We start from the raw sequence: 16,757 nt of genomic DNA, 5'->3' as shown, positions 1-16,757 counted from the left end.
AATAATGTCTCTGTTTGGAGAGGGGTAAAATTGGAGGAAGAAATTAGGGGGGAAAACATCCTTCTTTCCTAATGCTAAATAACAAATTTAGTAGGTGCACTGAAACAAAATCTGATCAAGGAAAAGGTGGACCCAGAGGGATGGCAAAGAAGAACTATGCATATTTTTCTTTAAAGTAGAAAAGCTAGAGGAAAATATAAAAGAACAATTAAGGGGCAGAGAGGGAAATCTGAGTTTTCTTCAACTTTAGAGTGAGTTAAAAAAAAGTGAGTGGGACTTAAATGAAGTGTGTTGTATTATTACCTCTTAGGGGAACTAAAATCTAAAGGGTTTTTTTTTTTCCTTAACCTTCAAAAATGTGAAATTTAAACCTTGATTTCCTGTAGAGTTTTGTACTCGAGTAAGCCTTGGTTCTTGGGTATGTATTCTGAAAGAAATCTGCTGTCAGCACGGTGGTAAAATGGCCTGTAAGCATTGTGTTTGGTTTTATGCCTAATGGACAATAAAGTAGTTTCCTCAAGCTACTTGAAATACTCCTTGTAAACTAAAGTGTCCGGATCAATTTCTCATTCACATCTTATTAAAGCTCACTGAGGAAGTTGGGAAAGCATGGTTTTGATCAGAGCACTGTTGAAGCTAGTCATAAACTCTCTTAATCCTTAAGCTACTTCATAAAATTCCTGAGAAGAACCCTGGTGGGTTCCTGCTTTCAAAGACAGCTTCATCCCACCTGGATGAAGCCAAGCAGGGAGAGCAGCTCCACTCTCTGGTGGGAGGGCACTCGGGAAGTGGATGGGGTCCAGGGGAGACAATTGGAGTGTCTTGTTTTTCCCATGTTTATCTGACTCTCAGTTTCCTAGTGGAATACTAGGATTGTTGAATTATTTGCATGAATAGCTGTCTGCATCCAAAGTGACTTGTGCATGCTAGTCTATTCTCTGTATGTTAATGCCTGAATTTCTCTTGTGCAGTCAGTTCATGTTACATGACAACCTTTAATGCCTCGGTGGTGTGCTTGATCAAAACACTTTTTTTTTTTCCCCCTAAGGAAACACATGGTGTCACAGCTCTGAGAAGTCAGGAATTTCTTGTTGGTAGGTAGATGGCTGGGTGCTAGCTTTCAGCATCACATTCTTGAGAAGAAGTTAAGCTGCTATCATACTGTACTCCACTTCTTTCATAAATATATTTTAAACTTTTATGATCTCTTCTATCAAGTTTCTGCCTATGCATCTGCATGAGTAGGAGGCTCAAATCAATATTTACAGGGTCTGCTTTCATGCTTTATATATGCAGCTATATCAAGATACATGATTGTGCATTTTATAAGAAACTTATTCAAGGGGAAGTGTTCATCTGATCAGCAATATCTGCTTTTTTAACAATGATAGGAGGATGCTTTGAGCATAGTTGTATAAGGAATGTCCTTTGGAGAAACTGTCAAATATGCTGGCCATTTTGTGACTTGAAAATTGTGTTTAACTGTGGAGAAAAGTGGCCACCACAACATCAAGGCTCCCTGGAGCAGCAAGTGTGCTGCCTGCATGCCAGCGGGACAGTGCCACCAAAGTAAGTCGTGTTTCAAGACACAGGAAATGACAATGTTGGAGATGCTGTACCAGCAAATGGAAGGCTGTAAGCAGGATACAGGATAGATGGCAGAGATGTTATTCTGGCTGCACTAGTGAAAGAGTCAGAAAAACGGGGGCGTGGGGGAAAAGGTCCCCATCTGTAGAAATTGAAAGTATGTTAGCTGTTCCTAAAGCACATTTTTTGGTGACTTGTGAGAAAAGTAGCAGTCTCAGCCTGGGTCTTAGTAGGCAAGTATCCTTGCATGTTGGTTGTCATGAGCTCATGCTGGTTGTGCCTGCTGTTGGCAGCCTGGGTGGTGAAGAGTTGCTCTTGCCCCAAAGGTGAGCTCCTGACTGGCAGGACAGGGTGACAGCCACGAGAGAAAACTTGCTCTGCCAGTGGTGCACTTTTTGCCTGGGTGGTCTGCTAGGCTGTTGATGTGATGTTACCTCAAAGCAGCAGACTCCTGTACCAATTTCAGTGGAAAAACAAGACTAATGGCCAAATTTCTACACTGTGTCTTTCACTAATTGTGACAAATAGCAGTTTGCTTCTCCATCCTCCTGGCTTCACCATCTTTTTCATATAACTCACTGACTTTTACTTATGGCATCTTGTCTCTAATAATTTTTTAATGAAGCAGACAATTATATTTTATTTTATCCTGTGTGAGCTGCTTCTCATCATTTATTCTTGTTTCCCTCCACTCCATTTCCACTCCAGGAAAAAATTATTTCCAGTGAAGAAGGGCTGGATGTGTGTCATTCCAGCACTATTGCAAATGGCCCTACAGATTTGCTTGCATACCCTATTTTCTCACCTTGAATACATGCAAGGAAGGTCATATGGGGCCTGTCCCCATTCCCCATCCCCACATCAGTGACCAAGAGCAGATGTCTGTAGAAGAGAACAGAAATGGAACAGATAGGTGATGCTTTTCATGTGGGTGTTATAAAGATGTTTGCCACTTCTCCCTCTGAGGTGTGACATGTCAGAAGCACATTAACCATTAAGAAGCAGATATTAACAGAGTCACATTGGACCTGTGGGATGTATGGACTCCTTTACCTTTTCCTCTCAAACTGTTTTGATGGGAATGTTGATTACAGACAAGGTAAACTTGTTTGTACTTCATTTATTAATAACAAACTGTAAACTGCCCTGCCTCCCCTCCCCACAGGCAAGGCGCTTGAGGAGATGCCAGGCAATTAAAGTACTTAAGACAGTAATTACAGTCAAATATACAACAAAAATAAAATCACTGCACATGATTTTTTTTATGCTTGGTTTTGTTCTATGCTTTTATTAAACCGCAATTCTTGCCTCACGATTGAACAGGAATCTCTCAACTGGTAATACCAAAGTGTTTGACAAGCTTTCTTTGGTTCATCTGCGTATTTAGCAAACTCTTTGATCGTCTTCCTACTGAATTCATCACAGCTCAGATTCCTGCTTTTTAGATGTATCTTGCTATATAAAGCTGGTGTACCTCTGAGCCTCAGTACCAATCAGTAGGGAGGTGATACCAATGCTATCTTGAAACTCTTCCTTTCTTACTTTTCTTGCTGGTTTTCTTATTGTACAAAGAGTAGCATCTCTAGTGGTAGTGATGCTTAGGAGGGGAAGGCTGAATTAAGCTGGGGTGTTCATTTGGCTTCAGATACTTGAATTGAACCTGATGCATTTTAAACTCCAGAAATAAGTGTCAACAGGTTTGATTTGTGAACCTATTTACTGAGTTAGCATCCTGCAGTAGAGTGTGTAGGCCAGCTCAGTATTTTTAAGTGAAATTCTAAGGGACTTCAGCATTCCAGATAAAGTACACTTTAAAAAGACAGAAACTTAGCTGTAATGAGATCCAGCTGGTGTGCATAAACCTTTCACATTGTGTTACATAGTTAAGTTGGTAAGTAATGTATGGGGAGAAGTTCTGGTGGCTTATTCTTTTGTACTGGAGTTTTACGAGGCTGTATAAATGCTGTAAGTATTTAATGGGGGAAATGCAGGATTAAAAGCAAACAGCTGATGATGTATGCTACAGAAATGTCATGGAGCAAATGTATAGTAGTATCCTTTCAGTAAATATGAGATGACTGAAACTTGACATATGTTAAAATAGCTCTCATAAGAACATATGTTGACTTATGTTAAAATAGCTCTCATAAGAATAATTTCCAATTGATTGGTTTTATTAATGTGACTATTGCAGATTATGCTGGATGGCATCAGAGTATAGATCTTCTCTGAGTAATGTTTTGACTGGTCTTTTTATTCAGTAAAATCTACATTGCTGTGGTATTCAAAGCAGAGGCCAGGCTCATGGGCTCCTTACCTGTTCTCCTTTTAACAAACTGTAATTACAGAAACATAAACTACATCTTCATTTACTTCAATGGTAAGAGCATGGGAGAAGAATGTGGGAAGGCATTCTTTGTGCTGCCATCAATTTACTTGCCTATCCTGCAGTTGTTTCATAAACATCCTAGAAAGCTCCTGAAAATACCGAATGTGGAATGTGCCAAAAGTGGTTAAAATGCAAAACTTTGTCCTCTGACAGACAAGCCCTGGCAAATCTTAGCTTGATATTGCTGCCCTTGGCTGCCCTCCTCCTTTGTGGAAGGCTTTTGCTCCTTTGTGGAGTCAGCAAAAGGAACTGTGTGCCTGCACTTCAGCAGCTACAACAAACCTCAGTTGAGGGATTCAGGTTTTTTGGGTGCTGTCACTGTCGCTGGTAACTTGAGTTGCCACGTTTATTCTGTGAACTGGAGCAGAGGAGGCAGGGTCATGTAGTCTGTTTTGCCAGCTGTGCTATGGGGGTGGTAGCCCTGGGGAGAGGAGTGGTTAAAAAAGAGTTGTCCGAAATTGCACAGCTATTTGCTGCATGATGATGTCTGAGCCCTCAGCTATCCTCATTTAAAGGCAATGGTCAGGGAGGTATCATAACATATTTAAAGCTTAGATAGCTGCTCTTAGAAGAGTATAATTTACAATATTTGCCACTTTTAATAATGAACTGAACTATTTGAGATGGCTCAATGCCCACTAAACAGTTAAAATGACAACCTAATTTTAAGATGCTGTTACCAATGTAGGTATATTGACCTCGAGCTGTTCAGAGGAATATTGTGGGGTGATTTTTCCATAGCAAAGGTATATTATGCTTAGGCACCCTTCTCCAAAAGGGAAGCTGAACTTAAAACTAGAAATAAATCTTCACTTTCTCAAGATTTATTAAATGAAAGGTGAAAGGAACATTCAGAACATGAGTGAATAATAAAAATCTTCTGGTTATGTGGGTTTGTATGTTCTTGTAAATCAGTCAGCAAGTTCCCAGTCATGACAACCACGTCCCACACTCTGACACTGCAGCCACCGCAAAACTCAAGAGAGAGATGTAATCAACCCCTAATAAAAGTGGCGAACCAAACAAGCAGCATTAAAAAAACCAAGGTGCTGTCTTGCAGATTTCTGACTTATTTTTTTGCAGGCTGTCAGCATGCCAACAGACTCTTTAAACCCTCCCCCCTTTCCTCTGTGGGTCTCCACCTTGCCTCTTTCTGCTTGGTAAAGAAACAAGCAAAAATCGCATAATGGGACTTGATGCAGGGAAAATGGGCTGAAGACCTTTAATAGCTTATACATAAGGATTTGACATGGCTCAATGTTTTGTGATCTTTGCCTTTAAGGAAATGCTCATGTAAAATATGGAAAAGAAATAGGTTGAAAGACAAGGCAGTGATAATGAATGCTCCTCTGTTTCTCTCACTGCCCTGGGGGCTGAGATCCCCACTGCTCCTGGTGAAGCCAGCATGAGGAGTTGGGCTGCACTGCTGGGCATTAGCCCTGCCTCAGGATTTCCAGCACGGGTGAGCTCTGGCCATGCTGCACCATGCCACCCAGATGTCCTGGGTTAAAAAATGAGGATAAAAGAAGCCTTACTGCTCAGCAGCCTTGGATCACTTGGCAGGGCTGTGCTTCTTGCCAGCTTCTCACTGCATGCAGGACCTGTGAATAGCCAGCAGACCTGCTGAAGCATTGGGAGCAGTGGCTGAAGGTGCTGCTAGGGATGACTGTGTACCCAACACCTTGTGTGCTTCTCCCGTGTGCATTGGCCTCCCTGGAAGTGAGACGTGAGCTTGCTTCAACCTCGGAATGGCTGATTCCAGTGCTCTGCCAGCCTCTGGCCAAAAGCTGGCCTGAACCGACCCTGCCTGGCTTGAGGTCTGGTGGGATCGCAGTGCAGTGGGAATAAGAGGCACTTTGTTCTCCATCATAGATACACTGTGATTAAACTTGGTAGTCATGAGGCCAGATTTACTGCTGTGCTCTCCCTGTTCTGCATTGCACAACAGCACAAACGCCCAGAGAGCGAGCAAATTTGATCCGTGTTTCCTAAGGATTGTGAAATTCTCCTTCTGTACAAATTTGCTGGCTGAATTTAAAGCGTGATTTATAAAAAGGGCCTTTCCTCTTAGAGTAAATGTGATTGCCCTTTCTGTAGGGCTGAAAGATAAATGTTCTTAGTCTTCAAGGGAACTTTTTTGGCATGCTATCCTTAACAAGATTTTGGCTCATCTTCCCTGCTGCACACTTTACTAACTTAAAGCTATTTAACTGAGATGCAAAAGAAAAATATTGTTTCTTCAGCATTTGGACTTGATGATGGTATACAAGAAATGCAGAGTAAGGCAGGCATTTGTTTTGGACTGTTCAGAGGCTTTTAAAAATCCTCCAGTCTGCTGTGGTTCTTAATTTTGGTCAGTTTCCTCTGACTGCCATTGCAAGTAGACTTTCTGTTGCTAATCTGCTGCCTGAAATACTCTTTGTTCAGGAAAGCAAGTCTCTTTCTGTTGTAATCAGGGCTAGGAATTCAGCTTCAGGGTCACTCTTTGTGCTGTAGAGTTCACTGACCATGTTTTGCTTCTGGCAGTCCTAGCTTTGGCCCCTTTACACAGATCAATGCCAGGCTAACCCCATTTATTACTACTACTGAATCAAAACTCTGCTTCTCCTATTTAATTTAGCTCAAAATAGATGTAATGCAAACAAGCGTCAGCATGGAAAATGGGGGAGAAGAAAAAACCATACTCAGGGTTTTTTTGAATTAAATACATACTAAATGGTGTCAGGCTGAAAGTGGGAAGAATTATTTGGCATTGTATCATTAGAACCTTTCTAAAAATCAATCATCATCATTGATTCTAATTTGCATATGAGTATTAGAGTTTGTCTGCTTATCTTCCATTCCTTTGTTGTGTTTAAAACCATTTATAATGTAACTGTTACTGCTTAAGCTCAGCCACGCATTCACATTTCTCCTGGGTTTCTCAGTCCTAGATGAACCTCCTGGCTTGCTTCACTGTGCCCTCACGAGGTGAAGCTCCATCCTTATTCCTGGATTCCACAGTGTCAGCATCATAGAAACTTCCAGACTTGCTTCTGGTCGAGTGAGGCTGCTGTTGGCAGGACTGTGTTATTCTCGGTGAAGCCACTTGATGCTGAGCACTTTGTAAGGCTCATCACTGTGAGATGGGTTAAGAGGTTTTGTTGAAGCAAGCATGTGGCTTGACTCCTGTGGCTATCAAACCCTGTGAGTCTGATACAATTTTTTTCTGTGTCTGTGGCACACCTCAGTGTGAGAAAGTGTTGGGCACCTCAGGACTTACTTGAATTTTAGATGACAAGATCTTCATGGCATGGTTGGCATCCAGCCATCTTTCCTGGCCAGGGCTGGAGTTAGGAATTCCACTTGCCACACCTCATTCCATGCTGCTTTTCAAATATGTGGAATAAGGCACACACATACCCTCACCCGTTGTTGATTTCTGGATTGAAGTTCTGTTCGTTGTGCAAGGCAGTGTGGGTGGAAATCATGAGGTCTGTTTTTAATGCTGAAAAACAAAATCTAGCCATTCATCCTTCCACTCTAGCTCCTTTCCCCACGGATAAACCTCTCCTCAAGCTATTCCCTTTTGCTTCTTCAACTCTAAGATGGTGTTCATCAGAAATCAAGTGTCTAGTTTGCTGTATTTGTAATGGGATGGAAGATAGCTGAGACAATCTACAACTTTGGGATTGTTACTGAAGTTAAGTTCTCTTATGCTCTACTGGGTGATCACCACAAGACTCCTGAAACCCTTCCTGTTTGTTTCAAATGCTCCTTTATTTCTGACATTGCAAATCTTCTGTTCTTGAAGCCAGGCTTCTCAAATATTTTTTCTGGAGGAGAGACCTATGAACTGAAATGTTTGGCATTTGAGAGGAGTTTGCTTTTGGTTTTGTTTTTTTCCCCCACTCTTGGCAATTTAACACCTTCTCCTTCTTCTGTCTGCTCTTTCCTTTTTCTTGAAGGGCTCTGTTGTTTCAAAAGGGGATTCTTTGGTTTCCCACTCCCAACATGTGCTCCTGTATCTGTTGCACTCTGTCCTTACCCTTTTCAGGAAAGCTAGTGCTTCAGCCTCTGCTTTCCTTCTTTTCCACACCAGGGAGAGAGCTGATCGTTTCCTCCACTGCTCCTGAGTGGGAGGCTAGCATGAAGTGAGACCCAAGCTGTAAGACCTTCCTGATGTTTCCCTCAAATTTACCTGGTTCCAGACAAAATCCTTTGCAGTTATCTCCCCTACTTTATCTGAGATTGGTTTTTTAAAGACTCTGGATGTGTTGCCATGTACAGTTGTCCCTTTATCTGTCAACTTTTCCTCTTGTGAATGTTTCTTCCACTTTTCAGGTCCCTATTGGAATGTGGTCGGTTTCTTGCAAATGGTTTTAAAAAATTATTTCATCATAGTTGATGGTTTTCTGCACCTGACCCCTTTCATACTTTTGATACTCAAAACTGTTCTTTTAATTATTTTTTTAATCTTTTTTGTCCCCAATATTTTAGTCTTTATCCTTCCTTAAAGTTGTTTTTTCTGTATTGCAGAAGATAGGTTCAAAACTCTGTTTTGTCCTAGAGAGGCCCCTGATCAGCATGGTCTTACTGGTTATTACCACTCAAATATTCAGTGAGTTTCTTTCCTCTAGCTTTGGTTAAATGAAGTCTTCCCTGCTTTCCTACAAACACAACAAAAGATTTCTTAACTATTATTCTGAGTGACGGTAAGTTAATCTAAAGCTTACTGCCTCAACAGCAGTTTAAGTGAGCTGAGCTGAGCCTTTTGGCCACTGCCAGCTTCTCTGAGAGCCCCGTAACAGGGCAGCCTGACAGAAGAGACATTTATTTCATAGACAAATGCCTGTTGCCCCTTGGTGGCTGGTCCAGCTGTGGCAAGTGACAGCCTATGTCCAGGGTTCTCTCACTTAACTTCTGTGTGTTTTGAAAATAATGTATCTTTATTATGTTTATCTTTTGTTTTCTTAATGAAGCTGCTGTTTGCTGGTTTAAGTTTGAGATGTCCCTTGGAATCATCAAAGGATGTGATTCTTCTCTGTGCAATGACATAGATAGGGGGACTATTGGTGTATGCCAATGTGTTTTTATTTTCAGTTTTATTGACATGTCTTGTACATTAGAGGCAATAAAAGCTAGTAGCTAGAGAAAATGAGACAGGCATTTATCTTTGATTGATCAGCATGGGTTTTGCTGCTTCTTTAAACATTTTTGGGTCCTTTTGCTGCCCAGCCACTGACATTTTGTGTTTTAGTAATGACCAGAGAGGTATTACCACAGATTTAGAAGCAGGCTATGCCATCCAAAGGAGTGCATATTGTATATAACATAGATTTCATCCACTCTTCTGAGGTTGTATGCATGGTCTGATTTGGTGTTGGATCAAGTAAAAGCCTTTTAATATAAAATTAAGAGTTTGCCGAGCTATTTAGCAGAGACTGTTTGTCCACAACCAAATAGTGGATTGCTGCTTCATGAAGTTGGCAGAGGCAATGATGGCTGCTGTTAGCATATAGCACAGGGTTATATAGATTTGGGGTTAATCACCCCTGTGGGTAAAAAATGCTAAAATTAGCTGCCAATGGATGTTTTTATCATATAAGCTACAAGGACTACTTGGGGAAATCCCTACGGGTCTGAAAACAATAACCAAAATTGTATTTCTTAGCCATGGATCTTAGAGTATCTTTTACATATAATGGAATCAAATGAACCAGATCTAAAATATGCTTTGTTCATGTGCCATATGGTCGTTGTGTTGCCAAGTACTCTTTTTGCCTGCCAGAGCAGACTCCTGTGTTCTCCTTTCCTTGAATCCTGCCCTTCACGCTGAAAAAACAGAATTGCTGCTTGACCCTCATAGGGAATGGTGGGCATATGACTTTCTCAGTTCCTCCCTGAATACATTTTCAGCATTTAAGAAAACTCCAAACACCAGAAAAGAGGCAAAGTGAAATAAAAAACCTTCATGTGATACTGCATTGAAGGAGCCTTTTGAATTTACTCACAGCTGTATTTAGCTTAGTTTGGGACTTCAGCATCTTCCTACCAGCCATCCAGAAACATACCTCCTTCTGTAAGGGATTTAAAATCCAAAGGTGGACAGATTTTAGAGTAGGGCGGGGATAGAGAAGTGTCTGGGTCACCAATGGGTTTGAGTGCATAGCCCATTCCCAGAGCTCTGGGGAGAAGCCCCCATTGCTGTGTGCTGCCTCTTGCATATTTTTAGCAGGGGGCTGTTTCCTGCCCCCATACAGTGACACCCTTCTGGTGTTATGCTGCCTGTCCCAAGGTATTAAGTAACCCACAGGCATTTTGAAATAGTTAATCATAATATGATTTCTCTCACGATAATGTTTGGGGTTTTTCATTCTCCTGCTTGTTATGAAATCTGTAGGCTGATAATTTTAATGGGAGTTACAAGAGGAGAGGAAAAATTCCCAGCAAGCCCTGGAAAAGCATGGGAGAGGAGGGTAAATGCTCCCTATTGCAGTCCATCCTGACAAGAACTTCCAAAAAGCCTGTCATCTCAGTCAGTTCAACTCTCACCCTTTCCTTGCACTGTTCTCCCTCTTGGCAGTCCCTGTCCCTCTAGTGGGGTTTTGATAAATTATCATTTTAGTGAGACTGGGGCGTTGCTTTGCTAAGTTCAGCTTCAGAGACTTGTAGGAAAGGGAGTAGATGAAAAAGCAAGAAAGAAAACTGAGTGACACAGGGGTCCTGAAGGTCAAGGTTTTTTGCTCATGGTGTTTCATTGATCCCAGAGTGAGGAATGTATAATTTAATATTACAATTTCACACCTTATTTCTAATGCTCTATGAGACTGAGCTGTGATTTTCAAAATTGTGGTTCTGTTTACATCTTTATCATGAATTAGATAATTACAAATGTGTGGCTTCAAAGCACTTTCATGCCTTTTTCCTGTAGTCAGGTTATAGATGAAGCTATCTGTTTTACTGGCTACTGCCATAATTACCAAATGGACTCAATGTCTTCAAAATTGCAATTCCAGCTGAGAATATTTTATTACTAGTTGCTTCAAGAAACATCTGGAGAGTGCTTAAAGCTTTTGCGTCTTACAACATTTCAAAGATGTGGTTTTATCAGATCCTTCTCTTTTGTCCCTTACCTTTTCTCCTGATATGGCCAGGAGACCTAATAAAGACTTTCTTGTATTTTTCTTAAGCGTGGTAAAGGTAATTCTAGATACAAAATTCTTCAGATAGTACACAGGTAGGGGGTGTTTTTTTGTTTTCATGTTCAGTCTGAAGTAGATATCTTCTCTAGATGGGTCAGTGCTATTTCTTTCTGCTCCTAGGCAAATTAATAAACCAAATTTAAAAGTGCAAAGGAAAGCAGGCGGCTGGCTGATTCAAAGGGAGAGGCTATGTTTTTCATCACCACCCTTTCAAAGCCTCTCTGAATCAAAAGAACCATTGGATTGCGAAGGCAAGACCTATGCCACACCAGAAGCTCCCAGTTCAGCAATTTTCCCAGGGTAAAATTATAACTCATGTTTCCTCAGCACAGGCTGTAACTGGCAGCGTTCCTTCTACTTCTAAGGGTGAAATCGCTGGGGGGAGAACAGACATCTAATGTGCCTCTGGAAGTTTTACAATGGGTGTTAGCCTCCCTTTGTGGAAAGGTAGATGTTCTTCTGGAACATACCCAAGGGCAGGTGCTATTCAAACTGGAGTGCAAACTGACTTCAAATAAGGCAGTACAGGCTTCTTTTTGTTCAGTTTGTGAGTCAAATCTAAAGAAGAAAAACCCATTTCTCAAATTCTGACAATTCATGACAATCTTCCAGTTATCCCACTGAAGTCTACATTTTTATGGGTCTTTGAAATCTTCAGATACAAAGATTTATTCATGTACTGCTGATAGGATCTTACCTTGCAAACAAAACAGATTTTAACAATACTTGTTTTTTAGTGTTACTTCTCACCAGAAGATTATTGGACAGATAGCAAATTTGGTCCAAGAAGACGTAACCACTTGGTTTCTTTCCCACTCAAATCTTGACACCATTTGTGAGGATTTGTTTGACTTTGCATTCAAATACACCAGCATGGTTCTGGCAAAGAGAAGTCCTTTCCTTCTAAACCCAGGAGGGAGTGTTTGTTGTTGTTTCTCCCTTTTCCTGATGTGAAGACTCTTGCAAAATATGTGTAGAGTGCCTGCTAGAAGTGGATAAAAGGCAACAGTGCTTGAGTGAAAAGTCTGACTAAAAATTACATTATTAATAAATCTCAAGCTGCAAGTAGTCTACTTGGGAACAGTTGAAAGATGGATTCCAGTGTTCAGAGTTCCCCTGTTCGTTCCCATAGCTGTTCCTGGCCCAAACCCCATGTAAGTGTGGTGAAAGTGGCTGTCACATTCCTGCCTTCAGTGGTGCAGGAGATGAGCTGGCAGATGCTGCATCCCTCACAGAAGCACTGGGAGGTGTTCAGTGCTCTGTGCTGGGCTATTCCCTGGGACTGGGGAGAGCTGACTGAGTGGCTGTCTCTTGCAGGGAGGAGCTGTAGACTCTGAATGGAGCCCCAGAGCATTTATGTATGCTGCCTGCAAAGTAGCTGGCTTGGCAAACCTCTTGCAGCAGGGATGAAGTGGTCCAAGATATTTGGATCTATGCTTCTCACTGGAATGAGTGAAGCCTTGTATGGTGGGGAAGTAGTCTGTCATCTCTGCCCTTTGTAAAAGGTGGTGCTCCCTTTGTGTGTGCTTGCTTTCCTATGAGGTATAAATAAATTCACGTTTTCTCTGCTCCTTGAGGTTTGATAGAGGTACAAGAAGAAAAGCGACCTATTTTCCAGGTTTAAAGGAGAGTAAATGAAACTGTCCTCAGGGCAGCAGAAGCAAAGACTTTAGTATCTAGCTGTAGTGTTGTGGGCAGGGCTGCCAGGCTGCTGAAGGCTCTTCAGACCTGGAAGCCTTTCCCAGGGACTGCTCATCTTTTAATAGTGTTTCCTTCTTTTTTTTTTTTTTTTTTAAGTGTCCACAATGACTGCAATCATTCCGTGCTCAGACAAGGGAGCGCTTCGTGCTTACTGGCTTGTTTCTGCAGTATCTGATGTGATACTTGTCCCCTCTTGCAAGTGAGAATAAAGAAGTTTGGGTTTGAAGGTGACTGAAGCACTGCATTGTGTACACTACACTGCATTGTGTACCTCGTGAAATATTTTGAACTGGTCATGTCCAGCACAGGAGTTACACTTTCGTTTGGTCACTCCTAACTTGGTTTCATTGCTAATTTGAGTAGATGCTGGTGCAGAACAGACAAGCCCTTGGTGGAGCAAGTGGCCTGAAATGTCAGCTGTCCAGTCTGTCTGTATCATAGGACACCCTTAGCAACATCATGGCAAGTCTGTTACCTTTGGTCCCATGTCCTCCTGCATCTAAACACTGTGTCCTCCAGCATGGTTAGGGGATGTTTTTGCCTGCTGCATCCTGGGGTGAACACCCTGTGATTAGAGTGTCAGGTGGGCAGTGGTGTGCTGTGCACTTACTGGGAGCAGCTTTCAAATCCGGTTTTACTTGTAAATTAAATGGGCGCTTTTGCTGAGTGAGAATTGAATCGGCACCTCTAAAGGCTGTAGAAGCTCTCCTTCCGTGGTGAAAGCCAAGGTGTTTGTGTTTGGAGGTAGTGAATCTGGGCTAGACCCCCAAGTTTCGTTTGTTTTTTTTAATAATACTCTGGGTTGGATATATTCCAAAGATCCTGCTTCTATTAGCGGCTTCAGTCAGATTCTGTGCTGGCCATGTTTGCCACTTGCTTGACCCAAGCACAGCAAGTGTGCACATCAGCCACCTCCTACAGAAGGGCTGTGCTTGACCCAAGGAAGAAATGGGTAGGCAGTGCAGAAGAACAGAGATGTAATAAATGACAACATTTGGGCTGACCTCAGCACTACTCACCCAAACAAGCAAGGGGCTGAGTTAATCTTCCATAAAGAGTGCAAACTTATATTTTGAGGGAGGTATTAAACTTTTGTCTGCAGTTTCGAGGCTTAGGGAGGTTTTCTGAGAACTTCTTAAGCACTTGAGAAGATATATCCTGTCTCTGTAAACCTTGCCAGGTTTTTGAACTCGCCATTACTGTTGTACTGGTGTAGGCAAAGGCCCTCATTTGACTTCTGCCATTATCCATGAATTCTTTTTCTCCACTTAAAGATTTTTCTTAAGGGCTCAATGACAAGTTTTCTGATGAAAGTGTGGTTAGAGCTGTTCTGCTCAAGCTAGTTGTGTGCTATAGACTTGGCTCCTGAGCTCTGGAATTACCCAGGTGCCTCCAAGCTCTTGTCCAAGGGTGGTTTTTAACTGTCCTGCATCTCCAGGTAGGCAGCTTTCTCCACCAAGCACAAACAAATACCTCACTTCCTTCAGCCCTTTGCCTTGCATTTGGTTCTCTGCACCTGTGTCATTTATTCTAGGTCCTGGTCAGCTCTGAAATCCCAGCAAGGCTCATTTTCCCAAGGAAATGCCACCACATCTCTCCAGCGCTTGCAGCACTTAGTGTGTGTATGTGCTCTGCAGTGCCAGCATCTCCAGGAGGAGAAGGCTGAAAGCAGCCAGAATTTGGGATGTGCTGCAAGGGACCCCCATCTTGAGGGGCCAGATCAGTGCTTCACTCCAGGGACAGTGACTCTGGGACAAGGAGAATGTACCAGTTAAAATTGTCCCATCAGGTAAGTGCTCCAGTCTCCACTGCTGTGGCCACTCTGGTGTGACCAGAGGTGTGTTTATCACCTTTGTAGGCTTGATCTGCATTTGGACTATTTCAGGATACAGAGAGGACAGCCCAATACTGTTCCTGACACCTTCAGGAAAGAGTTTCAGCCAAGGTTTTTGTTTCACAATGAGCTATACCCCACACTCTGGCTATGAGGGACTGACCCTTCTGGGTATCTCTGTCCCCTCTCTCAAGTGACCTTGTGACACCCACCTTTCTAAAGTGCATTGCTGCATGTATTTCTGCAAATAATACTGAGTGCCCCAAGCATGTCACTTGTGGTGTGAGGAGTGAGCAGCTGCTTGGCATAGTAGATCTTCTGCAATTCTGTGGCTCAGCATATCCAGAAAACCTTCCTGCTTTTCAAGCTCTCCATTGTATTTGACAGTCTTGCATAGGATAATTTGACCTTCTGTTGTATATTGACAGACATTCAGGGTTTAAAATGAAGCTTTAGAGATTTAGAATAATAAATCTAGCACTACTATTGAGTCTCAGTGGACCTGGTGTCTTAGCTTACTGTGGCATTGAATTGCAGCTGATTGTGTTTTGGGCCTGTTTCTCGTGTGACGCTCAAACACAATTGTTCTGGAGCTTTGTCTTATAATTCCTAATGTTCAGAGTCAGCAATCCTAAACCTTGCAGCTGTGAGAGAAAGGGCAGTTGTATTATATTGATGAAAGGCAAAACATGACAGTGCAATCGGCATATTTTTGCTGGGGAAAACAATGGGCTGTTTCTTTGTTTTGCAGACCCAGTGGCAGCAGTAAAGCCCAACCATGTCCTCAGGGAGCTACCAACCATTGGTGTCAGGGTGAAGAAGCAGAAGCAAAGGATGGATGTGCTTACATGTAAAGACTTTTTGACAAAGATCTGAGCAATTTCTTTGTGCCACTGGGCTCTTCAGAATGAAGGTGAAGAGAAAGTGCCATGATGGCATGCGCACCTTGAGATCAAAACGCAGTTTGCATGCTCTGTGTGGGGCACTTGGTCATCTCTGACCACCTTGCAGGGCTCTGTCTGAGGGGTCAGCACAGTTGGTGTCATCTGTAGATGCTGAGTACCAGAGCCACAGCTAGAGAATTTGGTGTGAGGACATCACCAGCCCGTAGAGGTACCCAGGATGGGATTTTCCCCTTCCAGAAACCTGGGTTTCTTGGACATGTAGCTTTGTATCTCTGCCTGCTTGCTATACCTTCCAGAAGTGCTGTTTGTACTATACTGATATTGTTTATGTTGAATAAATGCTTTCTCCAGCCTCTTTGTTGTGGCAACTCTTTTTGCTGAATTCAAAAAAAGGTGGGGGGGGGTACTTGTCCAAGCATTGTGGTGAGACCTGATGATGATTATTTTTTTAATCTTTAATGAAATGTTTGTTTTGAAAAAGTGCATCTTCAAAACGGGGACACTTGTGCAGGAGCCAAATCCAAGAGCGGTCCTAATGTTCCTGGTTTGGATGAAGTTCTCAAGCTGCACTTTCCCCCATCCCACAGGCACCCCAGAGCATCAGCCTGCTGTTTATTTCAGAGTGCAGGCACACAGATGTCCCTGACACTTGAGTGATTTCTGCTCTGTACTGGAGGAGAAGGGATTTGACACCAGCTTCTGAAGTTTGTTTGCTTTTGGATTCATTCCCCATACAGTGGGATATATGTGTGCAGACTCTTCTGCTGGAGGTGCTGATGTGGATGTGTTAACTGCTGTTTGCAGTTGTTCCTGGGCACCAAGCTTTTGTGAGGAGAAGCATCTGTCTCATGTCTCTCTGTGGTGTAAAAAGGATAATGAACACAGACTGACTTGATAGTTTAGGATAAACTACTGCATGATTTTTCGCTCTAATGTCTAGAAGAGATAAGCTTGCCCTCACCTCCCTCAAAAAGTCCAAGGGAGTTAGAAATGTGTAAATTTGAGTTTTGATTTCTTTTCTTTCAGCAGTAATAACTGCTGGGGCTTTGACAGGGAATATATTTGCTACTGAGTAGCATATACACTTCTGGTTGAGCTGGGCTGGCTTACAGGGAAGACATTGGCTAAAATAATTCCAGCCAGCAGTGTCTTGACCT

At 42.4% G+C, this 16,757-nt stretch overlaps 1 protein-coding gene and 1 long non-coding RNA gene across 2 annotated transcripts in view; both read left to right on the top strand.

Moving 5' to 3' along the window:
• Positions 1–16,757, top strand: part of KCTD1 (potassium channel tetramerization domain containing 1) — a 68,559-nt gene that overhangs the window by 12,450 nt on the left and 39,352 nt on the right.
• Positions 13,692–15,953, top strand: LOC129046901 (uncharacterized). The gene is made up of 2 exons (XR_008508749.1): positions 13,692–14,650; positions 15,447–15,953. It is a non-coding gene; the product is annotated as an uncharacterized LOC129046901 (long non-coding RNA).

The sequence above is a fragment of the Molothrus ater genome, chromosome 1 (assembly GCF_012460135.2).
Source record: "Molothrus ater isolate BHLD 08-10-18 breed brown headed cowbird chromosome 1, BPBGC_Mater_1.1, whole genome shotgun sequence".
Classification (NCBI taxonomy): domain Eukaryota; kingdom Metazoa; phylum Chordata; class Aves; order Passeriformes; family Icteridae; genus Molothrus; species Molothrus ater.
Note: the sequence above shows the minus strand (reverse complement) of the source record. Positions and strands in the feature narration are given on the sequence as shown.